At 42.9% G+C, this 26,452-nt stretch overlaps 5 non-coding genes across 5 annotated transcripts; all 5 read right to left on the bottom strand.

Annotated features, from left to right (window-relative positions):
• Nucleotides 1-3,643: 3,643 nt before the first annotated feature.
• TRNAL-AAG (transfer RNA leucine (anticodon AAG)) lies at nucleotides 3,644-3,725 on the bottom strand. The gene has a single exon. It is a non-coding gene; the product is annotated as a tRNA-Leu (tRNA).
• A 505-nt stretch (nucleotides 3,726-4,230) lies between these two features.
• Nucleotides 4,231-4,312, bottom strand: TRNAS-GCU (transfer RNA serine (anticodon GCU)). Its single transcript has one exon. It is a non-coding gene; the product is annotated as a tRNA-Ser (tRNA).
• Nucleotides 4,313-9,552: 5,240 nt separating this feature from the next.
• Nucleotides 9,553-9,634, bottom strand: TRNAS-GCU (transfer RNA serine (anticodon GCU)). Its single transcript has one exon. It is a non-coding gene; the product is annotated as a tRNA-Ser (tRNA).
• Nucleotides 9,635-14,285: 4,651 nt separating this feature from the next.
• On the bottom strand, nucleotides 14,286-14,367 carry TRNAL-AAG (transfer RNA leucine (anticodon AAG)). Its single transcript has one exon. It is a non-coding gene; the product is annotated as a tRNA-Leu (tRNA).
• A 505-nt stretch (nucleotides 14,368-14,872) lies between these two features.
• On the bottom strand, nucleotides 14,873-14,954 carry TRNAS-GCU (transfer RNA serine (anticodon GCU)). Its single transcript has one exon. It is a non-coding gene; the product is annotated as a tRNA-Ser (tRNA).
• Nucleotides 14,955-26,452: the final 11,498 nt, after the last annotated feature.

Raw genomic sequence — 26,452 nt, 5'->3', positions numbered from 1 at the left:
CATCAGCAATTCATCTCATTAGTAACTCTTCAGATTTGCAATTAGAAACGCAATTAATCAATGCATAGAGAATATTCACTCAGTATTAACACATAATTATTAAGAAGCAACTTAGCAAAGTCTCAGTAGTGCATGGTTCAACAAAGCAAGAACTCAGTCATTTGTCTATTTGCGTCAGATTTTAGTGAACACCTTAAATAACCTCGTATTAGCATCAGCATGTTGGGCTTCATGCAAAACAATTTAGCAAACACAAATTTGGAAAACATCTAACTATGGCCTCTATCAAAGAGCAGTTGGTACCTAGAAAGAAAAGGCAAACAGACAATTACAATTTTCATCAGATAGTTACCCATCCAACGGATCAGCAAACAGCATCAGTCTTCGTCCTCGGGACATCAGTCGTTTGCATCAGCAGCAAAGAAAGGACAGGGCAAAGTATCAGTATGGCATAGCTAAGGAACAAGAACTTCCCTCATATAGAGGAGAAGTAAGTATCAGGTAAGGAATAAGTAAAGGGTGGTTTAGAGTAACAGGGCGAACAAACGGCAAAGTCTCAAACGAAATGGCCTAAATGGCTCAGTAGAATGGCAAAGAATGGCTTGGAGTGGAATGTCCAATAAATGCCTGATTTCTCCTCGGGTCATGTGGTTAAATCAAAACTGTCTAATTTACTTCTGATTCCTCAATGGATAATCATTGGTGCATCGCCATCTCTGTCCAATAATCTTCACCAGAGTTTTACACAAACCACAGTTCTCATGTCGTTGATTGGCCCATGTTATTGACGTTTTCATCGGTTGGAATGTCAGGTAAGAAAAGTTACATTTTACGCTACAGTCAGTAGTTCCATTGTTTTCTCCTACTCCAGGCAGCCTTGCACCTGTTACAAATTACACTGTTGCATTCAGCAAGAATGTCTCCTTGAGCAAGTAGGGTCCCATGAGAAATAATTTACTACAGCTACACACATCTCTAGCTTCTGGGAAAGTACAGTTTCATGTCCTTCAGGAAAATAGCACATTGCACGTTAGAAAAAGACAGTTTAATATGAGACCAGGCAGCTAGGCACAGACCTTCGCTAAACTAAGGCCTACTGCTTAATGAACAAACTCCTAATACATAACTCCAATTTTGATATGTTAATACAAATTAAAAACATTAGTACATAATTAATTCAGCATTAATAACTTTCATTAGTTTTCGTATACATTGGTAGCCACTCCCAGTGGGCACATTTCAAACGTGTGCATTATTTCTACGTTAACAAATTTTTGATGCAGCTTCATTACACAATATATTGTAAGCTTTTCATGTTAATATTAATTTTTAAAGACACACTCCAGCAATCCCTCCTCTGATGACTCTTGTCATCACACAAATCTTCCCTACTAATTTTTCATTCTAAAATTCCCTCATATCAATCTCTTCCCTTCTTGGTTTCCCCTTTGATCTTGCCCTGAATAATTTTTCCCTTTGTTTTTCTTCCCTCCTCCTATTATTTTTCGCCATCTTCAATTTTATTCTTTTACTAATTTTACATGCCACCCATGATCCAAATAAGCAATCTATAACAATCAATATCCCCTGTATTATTTTAGACAATATCCCATGCCAAATGTTACTAATCCAATTTCCCACTGAAGCAAATCCTTTCCCAACCTTTTTCCAAACACCTGGTTCTTTCAAATCCTTCAAGTCCGTACTATCCCTAGTCAAGTTAGTAAGCATACTTCTAATCTCATTACTATTATCTGGTATGTAAGCGCAACAATTACACCCATTGAGCAATCTACAAACTCTGCCATTTTTCACTAAAAGAATGTCTAAAGCAAGCCTGTTTTGAAGAGTCATAGCCCCCTCCGCAGCAAGTTCAGTATCCATCAGGAGTATAGCCCCTGAAAAGTTTGTCAGCATGTTATCCTCAATAGTAGACAACTTTTGAATCTTTATGGAGTTCATAATAACTCCCACTGAAGAAATTATCGTCCCAAATATGTCTCCTACTACACCAGCAGCAGTCTCTTTCTTATGTCTAGTACGATGTAATTCAGACAATTTTGGTAACCTTTTCAAATCGCCAAGTTGATATATCTTTGGGAAAACTATCCCCAAATAACATGTCCCATACCATCCCTTTGGAAGACGGTAATAAGCATTAAGTCCACATATATAATAAATCCCGGGGATTGCTGGATCCTGTCCATTTAACATGAACGTCCATTTACTCTGAAACAAAAACACACGCTTACATTTACTCATTCCCACAAACACATTGTCATAGTATGATTTGGTCTTGGATACGCAAAGCTTTCCTACATGTACTGCGTCTAAAGCTAACTTCCCTTGTTCTCTAATTCCACTATAACCGTCACTACTAGCAAAGGCCCGTTGCTGTAATCCTTTCTCTAGTTTACCCTTCAATGCCCTTCTTCTCTCTTCCGTGTGATCTAAAAAGCTTTTCTCTACAGGTGTAAGCAAACATGTCAAATTATTGTGGTGTGCATAAGATGTACTAATTGTTAATGTTGCCTGAAAGAATCCTTTAACTAACTTTATGCTATAGTACTTAGCTACCCCACTCACATCCTCTATGATAGGCACATTAGAAAACACAAGATCATGATTTGAGTAAAAATATTGAATCTCTTCCTGGTTATAGAATCTTGTTAGTAACAGACTACAACGTATCCCATATGTTAATGACAGTCTATGATAGGTAACCCCCTCTTGTACCGAAACAGGAATCTGTGTACACACAAAACAATCTTTTGCATCCATTGTGTCAACATACTCACTCAGCAAGCGATAGAAAACATCAGTGGATAGTTCCCCTTTCGAGTTAGTTCCCTCATGCAAGTATCTTGTATCCAGCTCAAACCTCTCCCAGGCTGTTAGTGCAGTGGTAGTCTCAGGAATTGTAGCATTGTTAGTCCCACTTTTATCCATTAGTGTCATACTCACAACCACGACCCTAATGAATATTTATTACATGATTCTTTTTTGCAAAAGTATTTGGTTCAAGTAAACTTAAAGTGTTGGGATTCAAGCCCACGGCTCCAGAGAGACTGGAGACTAAATCTAGCCAGTTTAGCCTGCTCAGCCACACTACCTCATATATACAAGCTCACAACTATAGTAACTTGGCCAACCACTGTGGACACCCGCTGTGGTGACCTGGCTATGCAGGGTAACGCAGCATTCACCGACAGTTGAGCGAGTTACAGGTTGAAAGCAAAGTATAATAACTGTCTGCATATAATATATGTCTTTCCTTATTTATTCTTCTTCCCCATTGTATGTTTGCTCTCTGCTTTAGAAACGCGAGCTGTCATCACTGCAAGGATACGTATCACACAGCGTTCTACTGTTTACACTCACTGAACTTTCAGCATCACAGTGACCCCTCTCGTCGCCTCTATAGTTAGACTTCAAGACAGCTGGTTTGTTTACCGATACAATTCTTGTCACCTTAGGTTGTGGTTTTTTAAAATAAGAAGGCTCGGTCCCACTGTCTGGCTACCCTTATATATATATGTCACCTCTTTACATAGTCTCACCTCTCGCTATGTGGATCGTAGGTGCAGAAGGCAGAGAGTGAGACACTGATGCAGACAAAATACGTTTGTGAGCTGAAAAATACTGGCAGCGGTGGGATTCAAACCCACGCCTCCAAAGAGACTGGAGCCTTAATCCAGCACCTTAGACCACTCGGCCACACTACCCTGTGCAAACCTGTTTCTGTAAGCTTTCTGAAGTGAGATGTTCTGTTGTATCGGGGAGTTGGAGAATAAGGGTGTATAGCCTGTGAAGTGATCCTAGGAAAGTCAACGGCAACAGCAGCAGGCACGTGATACATTCAGTAGGTCAGGATTGGCCCCGGGCCATGGGAGGTGTCAGGGAGCGCCAGTCCTGAGAGTCCGTAGGAAGACAACCCTTACATTGGTGTCCCGCACGCGCTGCTTCTCTTTCTTTAAGGATAAGGAATCAAACTATCTACGTCCCTCAACTTACCAACCCTCCGCCTCAGGAAAGATTATGTGATTCATGAGCAGAACCCGGCTGGCGCTGTTTACAGTAATGCCTAAGCACAGTACTCAACTGAGCGGTTTTTCCAAACTAAGCCGTTGTACTGCCGGAAATACCATGGGATATGTCATTTAACTTTCACATAAAATAGGGTTAACCCAGCCCTACCACATACTAAAAACTAAAGACGGAACAATAAACCAATGAGGATGGGATTTGAACCCACGCGTGCAGAGTACAATGGATTAGCAGTCCATCGCCTTAACCACTCTGCCACCTCATCTTCAAAACACCATGTTTCAGGAGGACAAAATATGGTAGCCAAAATGTGTTCTATTAGGTGATAGTTGTCTAAACAATTAAAGAGCATATATTTACAGATTGTTATAATAACTTGTTGTCTTCAGCTTTGCTCTATACGACCTTGTTGTCCATCCCTACTTCAGCTTGAATTTATATGTTAAATGTAATGTAATCATGAAAATTACACTTTCCAAACGTGTTCTATCCATATGTGATGTACTATCACACTACCCTCAAATGAGCTAAGATTGCTTTAATTCAGTTGTACGTGGATTTAAAGTGCAATATCATACAAATATTGTACTGGTATGGCGCTTTCGAGTCTCTAGGTGTCAGTTATTGGTGGTGTGCTTACATGTCAACATTAGGCTGCATATAGTACACAATTAAGGAAAACTGCCTTCCCATTTAATGTGCATTGTTCTGCAAAAAGTTTTAAGTAGGAGAAAGTAAAACTTAGTTTATAAAACCACCTAAACTGGGAGTATTGCCGCTACAGCTATGACACTTCAGTTTAAAAACGTACGTGCATCAACAAGAAATATTTTTGCGCTAAATAAATTGCTGTCCGACTACTCACGTAATGCATAAAACTGAGGCAGTCGTAATTACAATACATTGAAGTAATATTTTGGTAGTTTTTGTTGACGATTACTCCACAGCAAGCGATCAGATTACTTTTTATTAGTGAAGGCGCGTCAGAGCCTTGATAAGTAAACTTACAAGGAGACACGCCTAGGTCGATGAACCTTTTAGACCAGGTTCGGGGACTTCCCAGTACGAGATGTCTTTTGGCATCACAAATCAATAGATCAATATCTCAACAACAATCGCAATAACTAATCAGCATGCTAATCAATAACCTTTAATGAGAGTTAATAAAGTGAACACACCATGATCTTTCAGTCATGAATAACCACACCAATTTAGTTAAGTGTTAGGATATTTATTTCCCTACTGGTTACAATCTAAAGTCATTTCTGTTAATCTCATCAGCAATTCATCTCATTAGTAACTCTTCAGATTTGCAATTAGAAACGCAATTAATCAATGCATAGAGAATATTCACTCAGTATTAACACATAATTATTAAGAAGCAACTTAGCAAAGTCTCAGTAGTGCATGGTTCAACAAAGCAAGAACTCAGTCATTTGTCTATTTGCGTCAGATTTTAGTGAACACCTTAAATAACCTCGTATTAGAATCAGCATGTTGGGCTTCATGCAAAACAATTTAGCAAACACAAATTTGGAAAACATCTAACTATGGCCTCTATCAAAGAGCAGTTGGTACCTAGAAAGAAAAGGCAAACAGACAATTACAATTTTCATCAGATAGTTACCCATCCAACGGATCAACAAACAGCGTCAGTCTTCGTCCTCGGGACATCAGTCGTTTGCATCATCAGCAAAGAAAGGACAGGGCAAAGTATCAGTATGGCATAGCTAAGGAACAAGAACTTCCCTCATATAGAGGAGAAGTAAGTATCAGGTAAGGAATAAGTAAAGGGTGGTTTAGAGTAACAGGGCGAACAAACGTCAAAGTCTCAAACGAAATGGCCTAAATGGCTCAGTAGAATGGCAAAGAATGGCTTGGAGTGGAATGTCCAATAAATGCCTGATTTCTCCTCGGGTCATGTGGATAAATCAAAACTGTCTAATTTACTCCTAATTCCTCAATGGATAATCATTGGTACATCGCCATCTCTGTCCAATAATCTTCACCAGAGTTTTACACAAACCACAGTTCTCATGTCGTTGATTGGCCCATGTTATTGACGTTTTCATCGGTTGGAATGTCAGGTAAGAAAAGTTACATTTTACGCTACAGTCAGCAGTTCCATTGTTTTCTCCTACTCCAGGCAGCCTTGCACCTGTTACAAATTACACTGTTGCATTCAGCAAGAATGTCTCCTTGAGCAAGTAGGGTCCCATGAGAAAGAATTTACTACAGCTACACACATCTCTAGCTTCTGGGAAAGTACAGTTTCATGTCCTTCAGGAAAATAGCACATTGCACGTTAGAAAAAGACAATTTAATATGAGACCAGGCAGCTAGGCACAGACCTTCGCTAAACTAAGGCCTACTGCTTAATGAACAAACTCCTAATACATAACTCCAATTTTGATATGTTAATACAAATTAAAAACATTAGTACATAATTAATTCAGCATTAATAACTTTCATTAGTCTTCGTATACATTGGTAGCCACTCCCCGTGGGCACATTTCAAATGTGTGCATTATTTCTACATTAACACATTTTTTATGCAGCTTCATTACACAATATATTGTAAGCTTTTCATGTTAATATTAATTTTAAAAGACACACTCCAGCAATCCCTCCTCTGATGACTCTTGTCATCACACAAATCTTCCCTACTAATTTTACATACTAAAATTCCCTCATATCAATCTCTTCCCTTCTTGGTTTCCCCTTTGATCTTGCCCTGAATAATTTTTCCCTTTATTTTTCTTCCCTCCTCCTATTATTTTTCGCCATCTTCAATTTTATTCTTTTACTAATTTTACATGCCACCCATGATCCAAATAAGCAATCTATAACAATCAATATCCCTTGTATTATTTTAGACAATATCCCATGCCAAATGTTACTAATCCAATTTCCCACTGAAGCAAATCCTTTCCCAACCTTTTTCCAAACACCTGGTTCTTTCAAATCCTTCAAGTCCGTACTATCCCTAGTCAAGTTAGTAAGCATACTTCTAATCTCTTTACTATTATCTGGTATGTAAGCGCAACAATTACACCCATTGAGCAATCTACAAACTCTGCCATTTTTCACTAAAAGAATGTCTAAAGCAAGCCTGTTTTGAAGAGTCATAGCCCCCTCCGCAGCAAGTTCAGTATGCATCAGGAGTATAGCCCCTGAAAAGTTTGTCAGCATGTTATCCTCAATAGTAGACAACTTTTGAATTATTATGGAGTTCATAATAACTCCCACTGAAGAAATTATCGTCCCAAATATGTCTCCTACTACACCAGCAGCAGTCTCTTTCTTATGTCTAGTACGATGTAATTCAGACAATTTTGGTAACCTTTTCAAATCGTCAAGTTGATATATCTTTGGGAAAACTATCCCCAAATAACATGTCCCATACTATCCCTTTGGAAGACGGTAATAAACATTAAGTCCACATATGTAATAAATCCCGGGGATTGCTGGATCCTGTCCCTTTAACATGAACGTCCATTTACTCTGAAACAAAAACACACGCTTACTTTCACTCATTCCCACAAACACATTGTCATAGTATGATTTGGTCTTGGATATGCAAAGCTTTCCTACATGTAGTGCGTCTAAAGCTAACTTCCCTTGTTCTCTAATTGCACTATAACCGTCACTACTAGCAAAGGCCCGTTGCTGTAATCCTTTCTCTAGTTTACCCTTCAATGCCCTTCTTCTCTCTTCCCTGTGATCTAAAAAGCTTTTCTCTACAGGTGTAAGCAAACATGTCAAATTATTGTGGTGTGCATAAGATGTACTAATTGTTAATGTCGCCTGAAAGACTCCTTTAACTAACTTTATGCTATAGTACTTAGCTACCCCACTCACATCCTCTATGATAGGCACATTAGAAAACACAAGATCATGATTTGAGTAAAAATATTGAATCTCTTCCTGGTTATAGAATCTTGTTAGTAACAGACTACAACGTATCCCATATGTTAATGACAGTCTATGATAGGTAACCCCCTCTTGTACCGAAACAGGAATCTGTGTACACACAAAACAATCTTTTGCATCCATTGTGTCAACATACTCACTCAGCAAGCGATAGAACACATCAGTGGATAGTTCCCCTTTCGAGTTAGTTCCCTCATGCAAGTATCTTGTATCCAGCTCAAACCTCTCCCAGGCTGTTAGTGCAGTGGTAGTCTCAGGAATTGTAGCATTGTTACTCCCACTTTTATCCATTAGTGTCATACTCACAACCACGACCCTAATGAATATTTATTACATGAACCTTTTTTGCAAAAGTATTTGGTTCAAGTAAACTTAAAGTGTTGGGATTCAAGCCCACGGCTCCAGAGAGACTGGAGCCTAAATCTAGCCAGTTTAGCCTGCTCAGCCACGCTACCTCACATCTACAAGCTCACCACTATAGTAACTTGGCCAAACACTGTGGACACCTGCTGTGGTGACCTGGCTATGCAGGGTAACGCAGCATTCACCGACAGTTGAGCGAGTTACAGGTGAAAAGCAAAGTATAATAACTGTCTGCATATAATATATGTCTTTCCTTATTTATTCTTCTTCCCCATTGTATGTTTGCTCTCTGCTTTAGAAACGCGAGCTGTCATCACTGCAAGGAAACGTATCACACAGCGTTCTACTGTTTACACACACTGAACTTTCAGCATCACAGTGACCCCTCTCGTCGCCTCTATAGTTAGACTTCAAGACAGCTGGTTTGTTTACCGATACAATTCTTGTCACCTTAGGTTGTGGTTTTTTAAAATAAGAAGGCTCGGTCCCACTGTCTGGCTACCCTTATATGTATACGTCACCACTTTACATAGTCTCACCTCTCGCTATGTGGATCGTAGGTGCAGAAGGCAGAGAGTGAGACACTGATGCAGACAAAATACTTTTGTGAGTTGAAAAATCCTGGCAGCGGTGGGATTCGAAACCACGCCTCCAAAGAAACTGGAGCCTTAACCCAGCGCCTTAGACCGCTCGGCCACACTACCCTGTGCAAAACTGTTTCTGTAAGCTTTCTGAAGTGAGATGTTCTGTTGTATAGGGGAGTTGGAGAATAAGGGTGTATAGCCTGTGAAGTGATCCTAGGAAAGTCAACGCCAACAGCAGCAGGCACGTGATACATTCAGTAGGTCAGGATTGGCCCCGGGCCATGGGAGGTGTCAGGGAGCGCCAGTCCTGAGAGTCTGTAGGAAGACAAACCTTACATTGGCGTCCCACACGCGCTGCTTCTCTTTCTTTAAGGATAAGGAATCAAACTATCTACGTCCCTCAACTTACCAAACCTCCGCCTCAGGAAAGATTTTGTGATTCATGAGCAGAACCCGGCTGGCGCTGTTTACAGTAATGCCTAAGCACAGTACTCAACTGAACGGTGTTTCCAAACTGAGCCGTTGTACTGCCGGAAATACCATGGGATATATCATTTAACTTTCACATAAAATAGGGTTAACCCAGCCCTACCACATACTAAAAACTAAAGACGGAACAATAAACCGAAGAGGATGGGATTTGAACCCACGCGTGCAGAGCACAATGGATTAGCAGTCCATCGCCTTAACCACTCGGCCACCTCGTCTTCAAAACGCCATGTTTCAGGAGTACAAAATATGGTAGCCAAAATGTGTTCTATTACGTGATAGTTGTCTAAACATAATAAAGAGCATATATTTACAGATTGTTATGGTAACTTGTTGTCTTCAGCGTTGCTCTATACGACCTTGTTGTCCATCCCTCTTCAGCTTGAATTTATATGTTAAATGTAATGTAATCATGAAAATTACATTTTCCAAACGTGTTCTATCCATATGTGATGTGCTATCACACTACCCTCAAATGAGCTAAGATTGCTTTAATTCAGTTGTACGTGGATTTAAAGTGCAATATCATACAAATATTGTACTGGTATGGCGCTTTCGAGTCTCTAGGTGTCAGTTATTGGTGGTGTGCTTACATGTCAACATTAGGCAGCAAATAGTACACAATTAAGGAAAACTGCCTTCCCATTTAATGTGCATTGTTCTGCAAAAAGTTTTAAGTAGGAGAAAGTAAAACTTAGTTTATAAAACCACCTAAACTGGGAGTATTGCCGCTACAGCTATGACACTTCAGTTTAAAAACGTACGTGCATCAACAAGAAATATTTTTGCGCTAAATAAATTGCTGTCCGACTACTCACGTAATGCATAAAACTGAGGCAGTCGTAATTACAATACATTGAAGTAATATTTTGGTAGTTTTTGTTGACGATGACTCCGCAGCAAGCAATCAGATTACTTTTTATTAGTGAAGGCGCGTCAGAGCCTTGATAAGTAAACTTACAAGGAGACACGCCTAGGTCGATGAACCTTTTAGTCCAGGTTCGGGGACTTCCCAGTACGAGATGTCTTTTGGCATCACAAATCAATAGATCAATATCTCAACAACAATCGCAATAACTAATCAGCATGCTAATCAATAACCTTTAACGAGAGTCAATAAAGTGAACACACCATGATCTTTCAGTCATGAATAACCACACCAATTTAGTTAAGTGTTAGGATATTTATTTCCCTACTGGTTACAATCTAAAGTCATTTCTGTTAATCTCATCAGGAATTCATCTCATTAGTAACTCTTCAGATTTGCAATTAGAAACGCAATTAATCAATGCATAGAGAATATTCACTCAGTATTAACACATAATTATTAAGAAGCAACTTAGCAAAGTCTCAGTAGTGCATGGTTCAACAAAGCAAGAACTCAGTCATTTGTCTATTTGTGTCAGATTTTAGTGAACACCTTAAATAACCTCGTATTAGCCTCAGCATGTTGGGCTTCATGCAAAACAATTTAGCAAACTCAAATTTGGAAAACATCTAACTATGGCCTCTATCAAAGAGCAGTTGGTACCTAGAAAGAAAAGGCAAACAGACAATTACAATTTTCATCAGATAGTTACCCATCCAACGGATCAACAAACAGCATCAGTCTTCGTCCTCGGGACATCAGTCGTTTGCATCATCAGCAAAGAAAGGGCAGGGCAAAGTATCAGTATGGCATAGCTAAGGAACAAGAACTTCCCTCATATAGAGGAGAAGTAAGTATCAGGTAAGGAATAAGTAAAGGGTGGTTTAGAGTAACAGGGCGATCAAACGGCAACGTCTCAAACGAAATGGCCTAAATGGCTCAGTAGAATGGCAAAGAATGGCTTGGAGTGGAATGTCCAATAAATGCCTGATTTCTCCTCGGGTCATGTGGTTAAATCAAAACTGTCTAATTTACTCCTAATTCGTTAATGGATAATCATTGGTGCATCGCCATCTCTGTCCAATAATCTTCACCAGAGTTTTACACAAACCACAGTTCTCATGTCGTTGATTGGCCCATGTTATTGACGTTTTCATCGGTTGGAATGTCAGGTAAGAAAAGTTACATTTTACGCTACAGTCAGTAGTTCCATTGTTTTCTCCTACTCCAGGCAGCCTTGCACCTGTTACAAATTACACTGTTGCATTCAGCAAGAATGTCTCCTTGAGCAAGTAGGGTCCCATGAGAAAGAATTTACTACAGCTACACACATCTCTAGCTTCTGGGAAAGTACAGTTTCATGTCCTTCAGGAAAATAGCACATTTCACGTTAGAAAAAGGCAGTTTAATATGAGACCAGGCAGCTAGGCACAGACCTTCGCTAAACTAAGGCCTACTGCTTAATGAACAAACTCCTAATACATAACTCCAATTTTGATATGTTAATACAAATTAAAAACATTAGTACATAATTAATTCAGCATTAATAACTTTCATTAGTCTTCGCATACATTGGTAGCCACTCCCCGTGGGCACATTTCAAACGTTTGCATTATTTCTACGTTAACACATTTTTTATGCAGCTTCATTACACAATATATTGTAAGCTTTTCATGTTAATATTAATTTTAAAAGACTCACTCCAGCAATCCCTCCTATGATGACTCTTGTCATCACACAAATCTTCCCTACTAATTTTACATACTAAAATTCCCTCATATCAATCTCTTCCCTTCTTGGTTTCCCCTTTGATCTTGCCCTGAATAATTTTTCCCTTTGTTTTTCTTCCCTCCTCCTATTATTTTTCGCCATCTTCAATTTTATTCTTTTACTAATTTTACATGCCACCCATGATCCAAATAAGCAATCTATAACATTCAATATCCCCTGTATTATTTTAGACAATATCCCATGCCAAATGTTACTAATCCAATTTCCCACTGAAGCAAATCCTTTCCCAACCTTTTTCCAAACACCTGGTTCTTTCAAATCCTTCAAGTCCGTACTATCCCTAGTCAAGTTAGTAAGCATACTTCTAATCTCATTACTATTATCTGGTATGTAAGCGCAACAATTACACCCATTGAGCAATCTACAAACTCTGCAATTTTACACTAAAAGAATGTCTAAAGCAAGCCTGTTTTGAAGAGTCATAGCCCCCTCCGCAGCAAGTTCAGTACCCATCAGGAGTATAGCCCCTGAAAAGTTTGTCAGTATGTTATCCTCAATAGTAGACAACTTTTGAATCTTTATGGAGTTCATAATAACTCCCACTGAAGAAATTATCGTCCCAAATATGTCTCCTACTACACCAGCAGCAGTCTCTTTCTTATGTCTAGTACGATGTAATTCAGACAATTTTGGTAACCTTTTCAAATCGTCAAGTTGATATATCTTTGGGAAAACTATCCCCAAATAACATGTCCCATACTATCCCTTTGGAAGACGGTAATAAGCATTAAGTCCACATATATAATAAATCCCGGGATTGCAGGATCCTGTCCATTTAACATGAACGTCCATTTACTCTGAAACAAAAACACACGCTTACATTCACTCATTCCCACAAACACATTGTCATAGTATGATTTGGTCTTGGATATGCAAAGCTTTCCTACATGTAGTGCATCTAAAGCTAACTTCCCTTGTTCTCTAATTGCACTATAACCGTCACTACTAGCAAAGGCCCGTTGCTGTAATCCTTTCTCTAGTTTACCCTTCAATGCCCTTCTTCTCTCTTCCGTGTGATCTAAAAAGCTTTTCTCTACAGGTGTAAGCAAACATGTCAAATTATTGTGGTGTGCATAAGATGTACTAATTGTTAATGTCGCCTGAAAGAATCCTTTAACTAACTTTATGCTATAGTACTTAGCTACCCCACTCACATCCTCTATGATAGGCACATTAGAAAACACAAGATCATGATTTGAGTAAAAATATTGAATCTCTTCCTGGTTATAGAATCTTGTTAGTAACAGACTACAACGTATCCCATATGTTAATGACAGTCTATGATAGGTAACCCCCTCTTGTACCGAAACAGGAATCTGTGTACACACAAAACAATCTTTTGCATCCATTGTGTCAACATACTCACTCAGCAAGCGATAGAAAACATCAGTGGATAGTTCCCCTTTCGAGTTAGTTCCCTCATGCAAGTATCTTGTATCCAGCTCAAACCTCTCCCAGGCTGTTAGTGCAGTGGTAGTCTCAGGAATTGTAGCATTGTTAGTCCCACTTTTATCCATTAGTGTCATACTCACAACCACGACCCTAATGAATATTTATTACATGAACCTTTTTTGCAAAAGTATTTGGTTCAAGTAAACTTAAAGTGTTGGGATTCAAGCCCGCTGCTCCAGAGAGACTGGAACCTAAATATAGCCAGTTTAGCCTGCTCAGCCACGCTACCTCACATCTACAAGCGCACAACTATAGTAACTTGGCCAAACACTGTGGACACCCGCTGTGGTGACATGGCTATGCAGGGTAACGCAGCATTCACCAACAGTTGAGCGAGTTACAGGTGAAAAGCTAAGTATAATAACTGTCTGCATATAATATATGTCTTTCCTTATTTATTCTTCTTCCCCATTGTATGTTTGCTCTCTGCTTTAGAAACACGAGCTGTCATCACTGCAAGGAGACGTATCACACAGCGTTCTACTGTTTACACTCACTGAACTTTCAGCATCACAGTGACCCCTCTCGTCACCTCTATAGTTAGACTTCAAGACAGCTGGTTTGTTTACCGATACAATTCTTGTCACCTTAGGTTGTGCTTTTTTAAAATAAAAAGGCTCGTCCCACTGTCTGGCTACCCTTATATATAAACGTCACCACTTTACATAGTCTCACCTCTCGCTATGTGGATCGTAGGTGCAGAAGGCAGAGAGTGAGACACTGATGCAGACAAAATACGTTTGTGAGTTGAAAAATACTGGCAGCGGTGGGATTCGAACCCACGCCTCCAAAGAGACTGGAGCCTTAATCCAGCGCCTTAGACCGCTCGGCCACACTACACTGTGCGAACCCGTTTCTGTAAGCTTTCTGAAGTGAGATGTTCTGTTGTATAGGGGAGTTGGAGAATAAGGGTGTATACCCTGTGAAGTGATCCTAGGAAAGTCAACGCCAACAGCAGCAGGCACGTGATACATTCAGTAGGTCAGGATTGGCCCCGGGCCATGGGAGGTGTCAGGGAGCGCCAGTCCTGAGAGTCCGTAGGAAGACAACCCTTACATTGGCGTCCCATACGCGCTGCTTCTCTTTCTTTAAGGATAAGGAATCAAACTATCTACGTCCCTCAACTTACCAACCCTCCGCCTCAGGAAAGATTTTGTGATTCATGAGCAGAACCCGGCTGGCGCTGTTTACAGTAATGCCTAAGCACAGTACTCAACTGAGCGGTGTTTCCAAACTGAGCCGTTGTACTGCCGGAAATACCATGGGATATGTCATTTAACTTTCACATAAAATAGGGTTAACCCAGCCCTACCACATACTAAAAACTAAAGACGGAACAATAAACCAACGAGGATGGGATCCGAACCCTCGCGTGCAGAGCACAATGGATTAGCAGTCCATCGCCTTAACCACTCGGCCACCTCGTCTTCAAAAACACCATGTTTCAGGAGTACAAAATATGGTAGCCAAAATGCGTTCTATTAGGTGATAGTTGTCTAAACGTAATAAAGAGCATATATTTACAGATTGTTATGGTAACTTGTTCTCTTCAGCTTTGCTCTATACGACCTTGTTGTCCATCCCTACTTCAGCTTGAATTTATATGTTAAATGTAATGTAATCATGAAAATTACACTTTCCAAACGTGTTCTATCCATATGTGATGTACTATCACACTACCCTCAAATGAGCTAAGATTGCTTTAATTCAGTTGTACGTGGATTTAAAGTGCAATATCATACAAATATTGTACTGGTATGGCGCTTTCGAGTCTCTAGGTGTCAGTTATTAGTGGTGTGCTTACATGTCAACATTAGGCAGCAAATAGTACACAATTAAGGAAAACTGCTGTAGGAAAGTCCTCCTTTTTTGCCTGATCACCCCCACTCTTTTTGGATAGGTACTGGTGGTTACTGACTCTTGGCTGTGCCCTGGGTACTTCTTACCAGTCCCAGGGCCAGTGCTCTGTGTAAAATGGATATGCAAATTAGGCTAATTATAATTGGCTAAGTTAACCTACCTATAAGTCCCTAGTATATGGTAGGGCATGTAGGTTTAGGGACCACAGCATAGGTGGTGCACACCTAGGTGCACTGCTGAGGTGCCCAGTGTCATTTTAAAAGCAAGCCTGCCTTGCTGGCTGCTTTTAAATTAAAGTTATATGCAAATTCGACTTTGGAATTAAAGGTACTTCCAAAGTCTTAAACTACCTTCTTTTTACATATAAGTCACCCCTAAGGTGTGCCCTATGTGCCCCTAGGGCTGGGTGCCTTGTAACTATAAGCAGGGACTTTATAAAAATAGATTTATAAGCCCTGGTGAGGTAAAAACAGCCACATTCGTTTTTCCCTCATTGAAGTAAATGGCCTTCATAGGCTAAAATGGGCAGACTTTATTTTAAATTTTAAAGTCTCCTTAAATGTTACATACCAAGAATTTGGTATCAAATTAATTGTTGTAATAAATCCCTCAACTTCCAGTTGTTGGATTTAATATAACTTGTTCAGGTAAAAAGTTTAGACTTTGCCTAAAAAGTTGCCAATTTCAGCTCTGCATTGTTTTTGCTGCTGTGCTCTGATTGGCCAGCCTGCAGCAGCTTCTGCCAGGCTACCTTGATGAGGTGTGAAGTGGCCTGACTTCACACAAAGGAATGTGCTTGGGGGAGAGAATCTCCCCTCAGCAGATGGTGAGGCAGGAAGGGGGAGGGCGGCCAAACTGGTCTTCAAAGGCAGAGAAGGACATTTGGAGCACCCAGCAACACCCCCACATCCTGCAACCCCAGACAATTAGGTGCCCCCTTGATTAGATTAGGAGAGGGCAAGAGAGGGGTGTGTTTATGATTTTTAGCCACACCAGTGGGTGGGCTCAGCCAGATCTATCCTCCAAAAATCAGATTCATCCATTTTGGATTTTTAGAGACTGTTGCCTTCTGGGATGGATTTTTGCCACACTTCCCCGGAAGTGGTCATCACAGGGGGACGACCCTGTCCCTGATTGGAGATCCAGGACCCCCTGCTTTTCACCCAGGAGCAAGGATAAAAGTGGCAGACCTGCACCCACACCTGAGTTCCCCACCAAATTTCAAGAAGAAAGAACTTAAGGAGAAGAAGGACTGCCCTGCTGGACCCCTGGCCTGCACCTGGACCCTGCACTCAGAAGGACTGCACCAGCTGCACACTTGGGCTTCACCACAAGAAGGACTTTGCCTGGCTTCAACTGGTTCAAGGAGGGACTCCCTGTTTGCTACAGGTGAAAAATTGCTAAACCAGAGTCCCCTGCACCAACTCCTGAAAAAAGAGACCAGTTGACCACTGCCCAGTGGCCAGAAAGGAGTTTGCGCCAGGTGCATTCTGGGAGTGGAAGTCCGCACCCCGCAAGGACCATCACAGAACTTCTGGACCCTTGGGGTGAGCTGTGGACCCCAAAAGAACCTTAAAAGAACATCTGGGAGAAGCCCCAGAAGTTTGGAAAAGATTTGACAAATTTTGAAAAAAGCTCCATAAAGTGACCGACCCGACGCAGAAATTCTAGCCGGCTTGCCTCAACCGCGACCCGGCCTGACTTCGTGGTTCGTCCCGGTAAAGAAAAACATCCGAAAAAAAGACTAAGTCCGAAGGTAAAAAGTTGACCGGGACCTCCCAGCCATCGTATCCGAGAAGGGCTCCACGGACGTCGGATCAAGATCCAGGTTTACCCTGGTCGAAGGATTTTCATCTTGAAAAAACGACTAAGTCCGAAGGTAAAAATCACCACCGAGGAAACCGACTTCGCGTATCCGGACAAGGGCTCCAGGAGGTCGGATTCAACTGGCAGGTTCGTCCCGGTGAAGAAAAACTTCAAAAAAAGAGACTAAGTCAGAGGTAACTTTTTAACCGAGGCCTCCCGCGACTTGTAGCCGAGCAGGGCTCCATCGCGGTCGGTCTGAAACTTTGACTTTGCCCCGGTGCTGGTGCAACCAGATGACCCGATTGGCGCTTTTTGTTTCTAAGCGCTAGAAAAATAATAATACTTTAAAAATTCATATCTCCGGTTCCCCTGAACCAATTTTATTCGTTTTTGTGTCATTTTAAAGATAAAAATATAAACTATTTGTATAAATTGGTTTTGGATTTTTAAACTGTTTCCTGTGTTTTATTTAATTACTGTTTTGTGATATTTGAATGCTTTACACACTGTCTCTTAAATTAAGCCTTGACGCTCGTTTCCAAGCTACCAAGGGTTGAGCTGGGATTAATTTACTGAGACCTAACTGTACCTAATTGGAGGTTAGTGGCTTGTTGCTAGGTGTAGGTACCTACCTGCCCTTACCAATAACCCATTTTCCAACATTTTTGGTGGCAGCGGTGGGATCCTGTACTTGTGTTCAGTATCACGTTACAGTTTTAAGTAAAACAAATTAGAAATCCTTTAAATTGTCTTAGTGCAAAAATTATTTTAAAAAAAATTTAATTTTTAATTTTTCATTTTTTTTTTATTTGGATTAATTTCAATTATTGAATTTTTGTAATTTTTCTAAATTCTTGTTTCCAATTTTTGCAAAAAGTTTTTGTGACACAAAACTAGGGAACCATGGAGCTTGATCTGGATAGCCTACCCACACTGACAGTAGTCCAGCTTAGGGGGTTGTGTATTGAGAGAGGGTTGCCTGCAACCACTGATCTCAGGAAGCAAATCCTGATTAAATCCCTGACAGCATGGGCTGAGGCCCAAGAGGTAGAGACAGAGGAAGCTCCAGAGGAGGAAGAAAAAGGGGAGGATGCTAGCTCTAACCTTTCAGGGGAGGGAAGGCATCAGACCCCAAGTGAGGATGAGGAAGAACGGTCCTCACTAGATACAGTCACTAGGCGCAGACCCAAAGCTAGTGGTAGGAAGGGGGTCCTTTCAGGAGGAGAGAACCCATCCATCAGAGAAAGAGAGCTGGAAGCCCAGCTAGCCTACATAGCTTTGGAAGCAGATAAGCTTGCCCTAGAAAAGAAAAAGTGGGCAAGCAAAGAAAGAAAAGATGGTGGCAGCGAGAAAGAAGCTGAGGTGTCCCAGGGTGGGGGTTTTGCCCCCAGATTACCCAAAGGGGTGGTTCCTGCCTATGTAGAGGGGGATGACATAGACAAGTGGCTGGGGGCCTTTGAGAGGGCCCTCCAGATGAGGAAAGTCAAGCCTCAGTACTGGGGTTCACTTCTTTGGGAGTTAGTTCCCAACTCTGGGAGGGATAGGCTCCTAACCATGAGTGGGGAAGATGCAGACTCATACCCCAGTATGAAGGGTTGCTTGACTAAAAAGTTTGGTCTGACCCCAGAGCAGTATAGGCTCAAGTTTAGGGACACCCAAAAGACAAGCACCCAGTCCTGGGTGGACTTTGTGGACATCTCAGTAAAGGCACTGGAGGGCTGGATACAGGGCAACAGGGTAAGTACCTTTGAGGGGCTGTACAATTTGATTATGAGGGAGCACCTTCTAACTAATTGTGTCCAAGAGAGGCTCCGCCAGTATCTAGTAGACTCTAGGTTGACCAACCCCAGAGAGCTGGGGGAGGCAGCAGATGACTGGTTAAGAACTAGGGTTAACCAGAAACCCCCAGGGGGTGATCAGAAAAAGGGAGGACATGGTTCTTCTCAGGGGAAGAACCAGGGGAAAGATGACAAAAAACCCAAAGAGTCCTCACAAGAGTCCCCAAAAACTTCTCAGGGAGGGGTAGCCCCGAGCCAATTCACTTTTAAAGGGAAAGGGTATCAGGGAAAGAATTATGATCCTGCTAAAGCAGGAAGGTTTCAGGAGCTTGCTAAGGCCGGCAAGTGTTTTGATTGTCATCAGCCTGGACATAAAAGAGGAGATGCTATCTGCTCCAAGAAGCCCCCCACTGGTGGGCAATCCCAGGGGATTGCTAGTGTAGGGTTGGGGGTGGAAGTTGGCCCAGGGGTGGAATCAGGGTACACTGAGGTCACCTTAGTATCCGTGGGTGGGGTGGACATTGCAACTATGGCCACCTTACCTCCCATCATGGAGAGGTATAGGCAGAGGCCTAAAGTCAATGGGACTGAAGTGGAAGCTCTGAGAGATACAGGAGCCAGTGTGACAATGGTCACAGAGAAGCTGGTTTCTCCAGAGCAGGTCTTACCTGGTGTCTTCCACCAGGTGACATATGCAGATAGCAGAACCAAACTCCATCCCATGGCTATGGTGAGTCTGGAATGGGGAGGTGTGACTGGCCCTAAAAAAGTAGCTGTAGCTCCTGCCCTCCCAGTAGAGTGTCTGCTGGGAAATGATCTTGAAGCATCTGAGTGGTCAGAAGTGGAGAGAAGGGTCCATGCACAGATGCTGGACCTCCCTGAATGGGTGTGTGCTGTGACCAGGTCACAGGCAGCACAACAGGGAAATGCTGGACACTTGGACCCTGGAACAATGGGCCAAGCCTCCAAGAAGAAGAGAAAGGGCACTGGGTCTGGCTTGCCAGCCCCAACAAGTACAGAGGGTCAGGAGGAATCCAACCCTGAGGGGGACGATCTGAACTCTGAGGGAGGGACACTTTCCCTGCAAACTCTGCCTGACTTGGCAGAACTGCAAGGGGCAGGTGGGCCCACCAGAGAAGATTTGTGCCAGGGACAAAGAGAGTGTCCCACTCTTGAGGGCCTGAGGCAGACTGCTGCCAGGCAAGAACAAGGGGATACCAGTGGTACCCACAAGGTTTACTGGGAGGATGGAGTTCTCTACACTGAGGCAAGGGCCCTCAAAGAAGGGGCTACTAGGAGAGTAGTGGTCCCCCAAAAGTATAGAGAATTCCTCCTTACCTTAAGCCATGATATCCCCTTAGCTGGTCATTTGGGACAGACCAAGACCTGGAACAGGCTGGTCAACCATGTTTATTGGCCCCAAATGTCAGAAAAAGTCAGGGAGTTTTGCAGCTCCTGTGTCACCTGTCAAGCCAGTGGCAAGACAGGGGGCAAGCCAAAGGCTCCCTTGATACCACTGCCAGTGGTTGGGACTCCCTTTGAGAGGGTGGGGATTGACATTGTTGGTCCCCTAGACCCACCAACTGCTTCAGGTAACAGGTACATTGTGGTGGTAGTGGACCATGCCACCAGGTACCCTGAGGCAATACCCCTCCGACAAGTCACTGCTCCCACAGTGGCTAGGGCCCTACTTGGTGTGTTCACCAGAGTGGGATTCCCAAAGGAGGTAGTCTCAGATAGGGGCACAAACTTTATGTCAGCCTATCTGAAAGCCATGTGGGAGGAGTGTGGTGTTACTTATAAGTTCAGCACACCCTACCATCCACAGACCAATGGTCTGGTGGAAAGATTCAATAAGACCCTGAAGGGCATGATCATGGGTTCGTCTGACAAACTCAGGAGGAGATGGGATGTCCTCCTCCCATGCCTGCTGTTTGCCTACAGAGAGGTGCCACAGAAGGGGGTTGGATTCAGCCCCTTTGAGTTACTGTTTGGGCACCCTGTAAGAGGCCCATTGTGCTTGGTGAGAGAGTCTTGGGAAAAGCCTCTCAAGGAATCCAAGGAGAATGTGCTAGATTATGTACTAGGCCTGCGGTCTCGCATGGCTGAGTATATGAAGAAGGCAAACAGAAACCTGGAGGCCAGTCAGGAGCTCATGAAGCTCTGGCATGATCAAAAGGCTACCATGCCTGAGTATCACCCAGGACAGCTGGTGTGGGTTTTGGAGCCCATGGCTCCTAGGGCACTACAGGCAAAATGGACTGGGCCCTTTCCAATTCTAGAGAAAAAAGGTGAGGTCACCTACTTGGTGGACCTTGGCACCCCCAGGAATCCTCACAGGATCCTGCATGTAAACAGGATGAAACCCCACCAGGACAGGGCAGACATGACCATGCTGATGGTCACTGATGAAGGGAAGGAGGAGGAGGGTGAACCTCTGCCAGACCTCCTGTCCTCAAAAGCAAAAGATGGGTCAGTGGAGGGAGTGGAACTCTCTCCCAAATTGACAGATCAGCAACAACAAGACTGTAAGCAAGTTTTGGGACAGTTTGCTAGTCTGTTCTCCCTGACCCCTGGACTCACCAATTGGTGTGTCCATGATGTTGACACTGGAGACAGCTTGCCTGTCAAGAACAAGCTGTACAGGCTGTCTGACCAGGTCAAGGCCAACATCAAAGCTGAAGTGGCTAAGATGTTGGACCTCAAGGTAATTGAGCCCTCTGATAGTCCTTGGTCCAGTCCAGTGGTACTGGTGCCCAAAGCTAATCCCCAAGGTGGGAAGAAAGAATTGAGATTCTGTGTGGACTACAGAGGTCTAAACGCAGTCACTAGGACTGATGCTCACCCCATACCTAGAGCTGATGAGCTCATTGACAGGTTGGGGGCTGCCACATTCCTGAGCACATTTGATCTGACCTCAGGATATTGGCAGATTGCCTTAAGTCCAAGAGCTAAGGAGAGGTCAGCATTTTCCACACCAGAGGGCCACTTTCAGTTCAAGGTGATGCCCTTTGGCATGAAAAATGCTCCTGCCACCTTCCAACGGTTGGTGAATAGAGTCCTATCTGGGTTGGAATCTTTTAGTGCAGCTTATCTGGACGATATAGCTGTATTTAGTTCCACCTGGAAGGACCACCTGGTCCACCTGAAGAAAGTGCTTCAGGCCCTGCTTCAAGCAGGCCCCACTATCAAGGCAAGCAAGTGCCAGATAGGGCAGAGTTCAGTGGTGTACCTGGGCCATCTTGTTGGTGGAGGCCATGTACAACCTCTCCAGCCCAAGATCCAGACTATCCTGGATTGGGAGGCTCCAAAAACCCAGACTCAGGTCAGGGCCTTTCTTGGCCTGACTGGGTACTACAGGAGGTTTGTTCAGAATTTTGGGACCATAGTGGCCCCTCTGACTGAGCTTACCTCCAAGAAACAGCCCAAAAAGGTCATTTGGACCCCAGAGTGTCAGAAAGCTTTTGACACTCTAAAACAGGCTATGTGTTCAGCACCAGTGTTACTGGCCCCTGACTATAGCAAGGAGTTTATAGTGCAAACAGATGCTTCAGAGGAAGGGATTGGGGCAGTGTTAGCACAAGTTAATGAAGCGGGCCATGATCACCCAGTTGCCTTCATCAGCAGGCGACTACTCCCCAGAGAGAAAAAATGGAGTGCCATTGAGAGGGAGGCCTTTGCTGTGGTCTGGTCCCTGAAGAAGTTGAGGCCTTACTTGTTTGGCACTCACTTCCGTGTACAAACTGACCACAGACCTCTCAGATGGTTGATGCAGATGAGGGGGGAAAACCCAAAACTGTTAAGGTGGTCCATTTCCCTACAGGGGATGGACTTCACAGTGGAGCACAGACCTGGGACTGCCCATGCCAATGCAGATGGCCTTTCCAGGTTTTTCCACTTAGCTGATGAGGACTACCAGGGTGTAGGTTAGTACCCATGACCTTTCATCTGGGGAGGGGCAGTGTAGGAAAGTCCTCCTTTTTTGCCTGATCACCCCCACTCTTTTTGGATAGGTACTGGTGGTTACTGACTCTTGGCTGTGCCCTGGGTACTGCTTACCAGTCCCAGGGCCAGTGCTCTGTGTAAAATGGATATGCAAATTAGGCTAATTATAATTGGCTAAGTTAACCTACCTATAAGTCCCTAGTATATGGTAGGGCATGTAGGTTTAGGGACCACAGCATAGGTGGTGCACACCTAGGTGCACTGCTGAGGTGCCCAGTGTCATTTTAAAAGCAAGCCTGCCTTGCTGGCTGCTTTTAAATTAAAGTTATATGCAAATTCGACTTTGGAATTAAAGGTACTTCCAAAGTCTTAAACTACCTTCTTTTTACATATAAGTCACCCCTAAGGTGTGCCCTATGTGCCCCTAGGGCTGGGTGCCATGTAACTATAAGCAGGGACTTTATAAAAATAGATTTATAAGCCCTTGTGAGGTAAAAACAGCCAAATTCGTTTTTCCCTCATTGAAGTAAATGGCCTTCATAGGCTAAAATGGGCAGACTTTATTTTAAATTTTAAAGTCTCCTTAAATGTTACATACCAAGAATTTGGTATCAAATTAATTGTTGTAATACATCCCACAACTTCCAGTTGTTGGATTTAATATAACTTGTTCAGGTAAAAAGTTTAGACTTTACCTAAAAAGTTGCCAATTTCAGCTCTGCATTGTTTTTGCTGCTGTGCTCTGATTGGCCAGCCTGCAGCAGCTTCTGCCAGGCTACCTTGATGAGGTGTGAAGTGGCCTGACTTCACACAAAGGAATGTGCTTGGGGGAGAGAATCTCCCCTCAGCAGATGGTGAGGCAGGAAGGGGGAGGGCGGCCAAACTGGTCTTCAAAGGCAGAGAAGGACATTTGGAGCACCCAGCAACACCCCCACATCCTGCAACCCCAGACAATTAGGTGCCCCCTTGATTAGATTAGGAGAGGGCAGGAGAGGGGTGTGTTTATGATTTTTAGCCACACCAGTGGGTGGGCTCAGCCAGATCTATCCTCCAAAAATCAGATTCATCCATTTTGGATTTTTAGAGACTGTTGCCTTCTGGGATGGATTTTGCCACACTTCCCAGGAAGTGGTCATCACAGGGGGACGACCCTGTTCCTGATTGGAGAACCAGGACCCCCCTGCTTTTCACCCAGGAGCAAGGATAAAAGTGGCAGACCTGCACCCACACCTGAGATCCCCACCAAATTTCAAGAAGAAAGAACTTAAGGAGAAGAAGGACTGCCCTGCTGGACCCCTGGCCTGCACCTGGACCCTGCACTCAGAAGGACTGCACCAGCTGCAAACTTGGGCTTCACCACAAGAAGGACTTTGCCTGGCTTCAACTGGTTCAAGGAGGGACTCCCTGTTTGCTACAGGTGAAAAATTGCTAAACCAGAGTCCCCTGCACCAACTCCTGAAAAAAGAGACCAGTTGACCACTGCCCAGTGGCCAGAAAGGAGTTTGCGCCAGGTGCATTCTGGGAGTTGAAGTCCGCACCCCCCAAGGACCATCACAGAACTTCTGGACCCTTGGGGTGAGCTGTGGACCCCAAAAGAACCTTAAAAGAACATCTGGGAGAAGCCCCAGAAGTTTGGAAAAGATTTGAGAAATTTTGAAAAAAAGCTCCATAAAGTGACCGACCCGACGCGGAAATTCTAGCCGGCTTGCCTCAACCGCGACCCGGCCTGACTTCGTGGTTCGTCCCGGTAAAGAAAAACATCCGAAAAAAAGACTACGTCCGAAGGTAAAAAGTTGACCGGGACCTCCCAGCCATCGTATCCGAGAAGGGCTCCACGGACGTCGGATCAAGATCCAGGTTTACCCCGGTCGAAGGATTTTCATCTCGAAAAAACGACTAAGTCCGAAGGTAAAAATCACCACCGAGGAAACCGACTTCGCGTATCCGGACAAGGGCTCCAGGAGGTCGGATTCAACTGGCAGGTTCGTCCCGGTGAAGAAAAACTTCAAAAAAAGAGACTAAGTCAGAAGGTAACTTTTTAACCGAGGCCTCCCGCGACTTGTAGCCGAGCAGGGCTCCATCGCGGTCGGCCTGAAACTTTGACTTTGCCCCGGTCCTGGTGCAACCAGATGACCCGATTGGCGCTTTTTGTTTCTAAGCGCTAGAAAAATAATAATACTTTAAAAATTCATATCTCCGGTTCCCCTGAACCAATTTTATTCGTTTTTGTGTCATTTTAAAGATAAAAATATAAACTATTTTTATAAATTGGTTTTGGATTTTTAAACTGTTTCCTGTGTTTTATTTAATTACTGTTTTGTGATATTTGAATGCTTTACACACTGTCTCCTAAGTTAAGCCTTGACGCTCGTTGCCAAGCTACCAAGGGTTGAGCCGGGATTAATTTACTGAGACCTAACTGTACCTAATTGGAGGTTAGTGGCTTGTTGCTAGGTGTAGGTACCTACCTGCCCTTACCAATAACCCATTTTCCAACAACTGCCTTCCCATTTAATGTGCATTGTTTTGCAAAAAGTTTTAAGTAGGAGAAAGTAAAACTTAGTTTACAAAACCACCTAAACTGGGAGTATTGCTGCTACAGCTATGACACTTCAGTTTAAAAACGTACGTGCATCAACAAGAAATATTTTTGCGCTAAATAAATTGCTGTCCGACTACTCACGTAATGCATAAAACTGAGGCAGTCGTAATTACAATACATTGAAGTAATATTTTGGTAGTTTTTGTTGACGATGACTCCGCAGCAAGCGATCAGATTACTTTTTATTAGTGAAGGCGCGTCAGAGCCTTGATAAGTAAACTTACAAGGAGACACGCCTAGGTCGATGAACCTTTTAGACCAGGTTCGGGAACTTCCCAGTACGAGATGTCTTTTGGCATCACAAATCAATAGATCAATATCTCAACAACAATCGCAATAACTAATCAGCATGCTAATCAATAACCTTTAATGAGAGTCAATAAAGTGAACACACTATGTTCTCTCAGTCATGAATAACCACACCAATTTAGTTAAGTGTTAGGATATTTATTTCCCTACTGGTTACAATCTAAAGTCATTTCTGTTAATCTCATCAGCAATTCATCTCATTAGTAACTCTTCAGATTTGCAATTAGAAACGCAATTAATCAATGCATAGAGAATATTCACTCAGTATTAACACATAATTATTAAGAAGCAACTTAGCAAAGTCTCAGTAGTGCATGGTTCAACAAAGCAAGAACTCAGTCATTTGTCTATTTGCGTCAGATTTTAGTGAACACCTTAAATAACCTCGTATTAGCATCAGCATGTTGGGCTTCATGCAAAACAATTTAGCAAACACAAATTTGGAAAACATCTAACTATGGCCTCTATCAAAGAGCAGTTGGTACCTAGAAAGAAAAGGCAAACAGACAATTCCAATTTTCATCAGATAGTTACCCATCCAACGGATCAGCAAACAGCGTCAGCCTTCGTCCTCGGGACATCAGTCGTTTGCATCATCAGCAAAGAAAGGACAGGGCAAAGTATC

This window comes from Pleurodeles waltl, chromosome 12 (assembly GCF_031143425.1).
Source record: "Pleurodeles waltl isolate 20211129_DDA chromosome 12, aPleWal1.hap1.20221129, whole genome shotgun sequence".
NCBI lineage: Eukaryota > Metazoa > Chordata > Amphibia > Caudata > Salamandridae > Pleurodeles > Pleurodeles waltl.
This window is presented reverse-complemented; position numbering and strand designations above follow the sequence as displayed.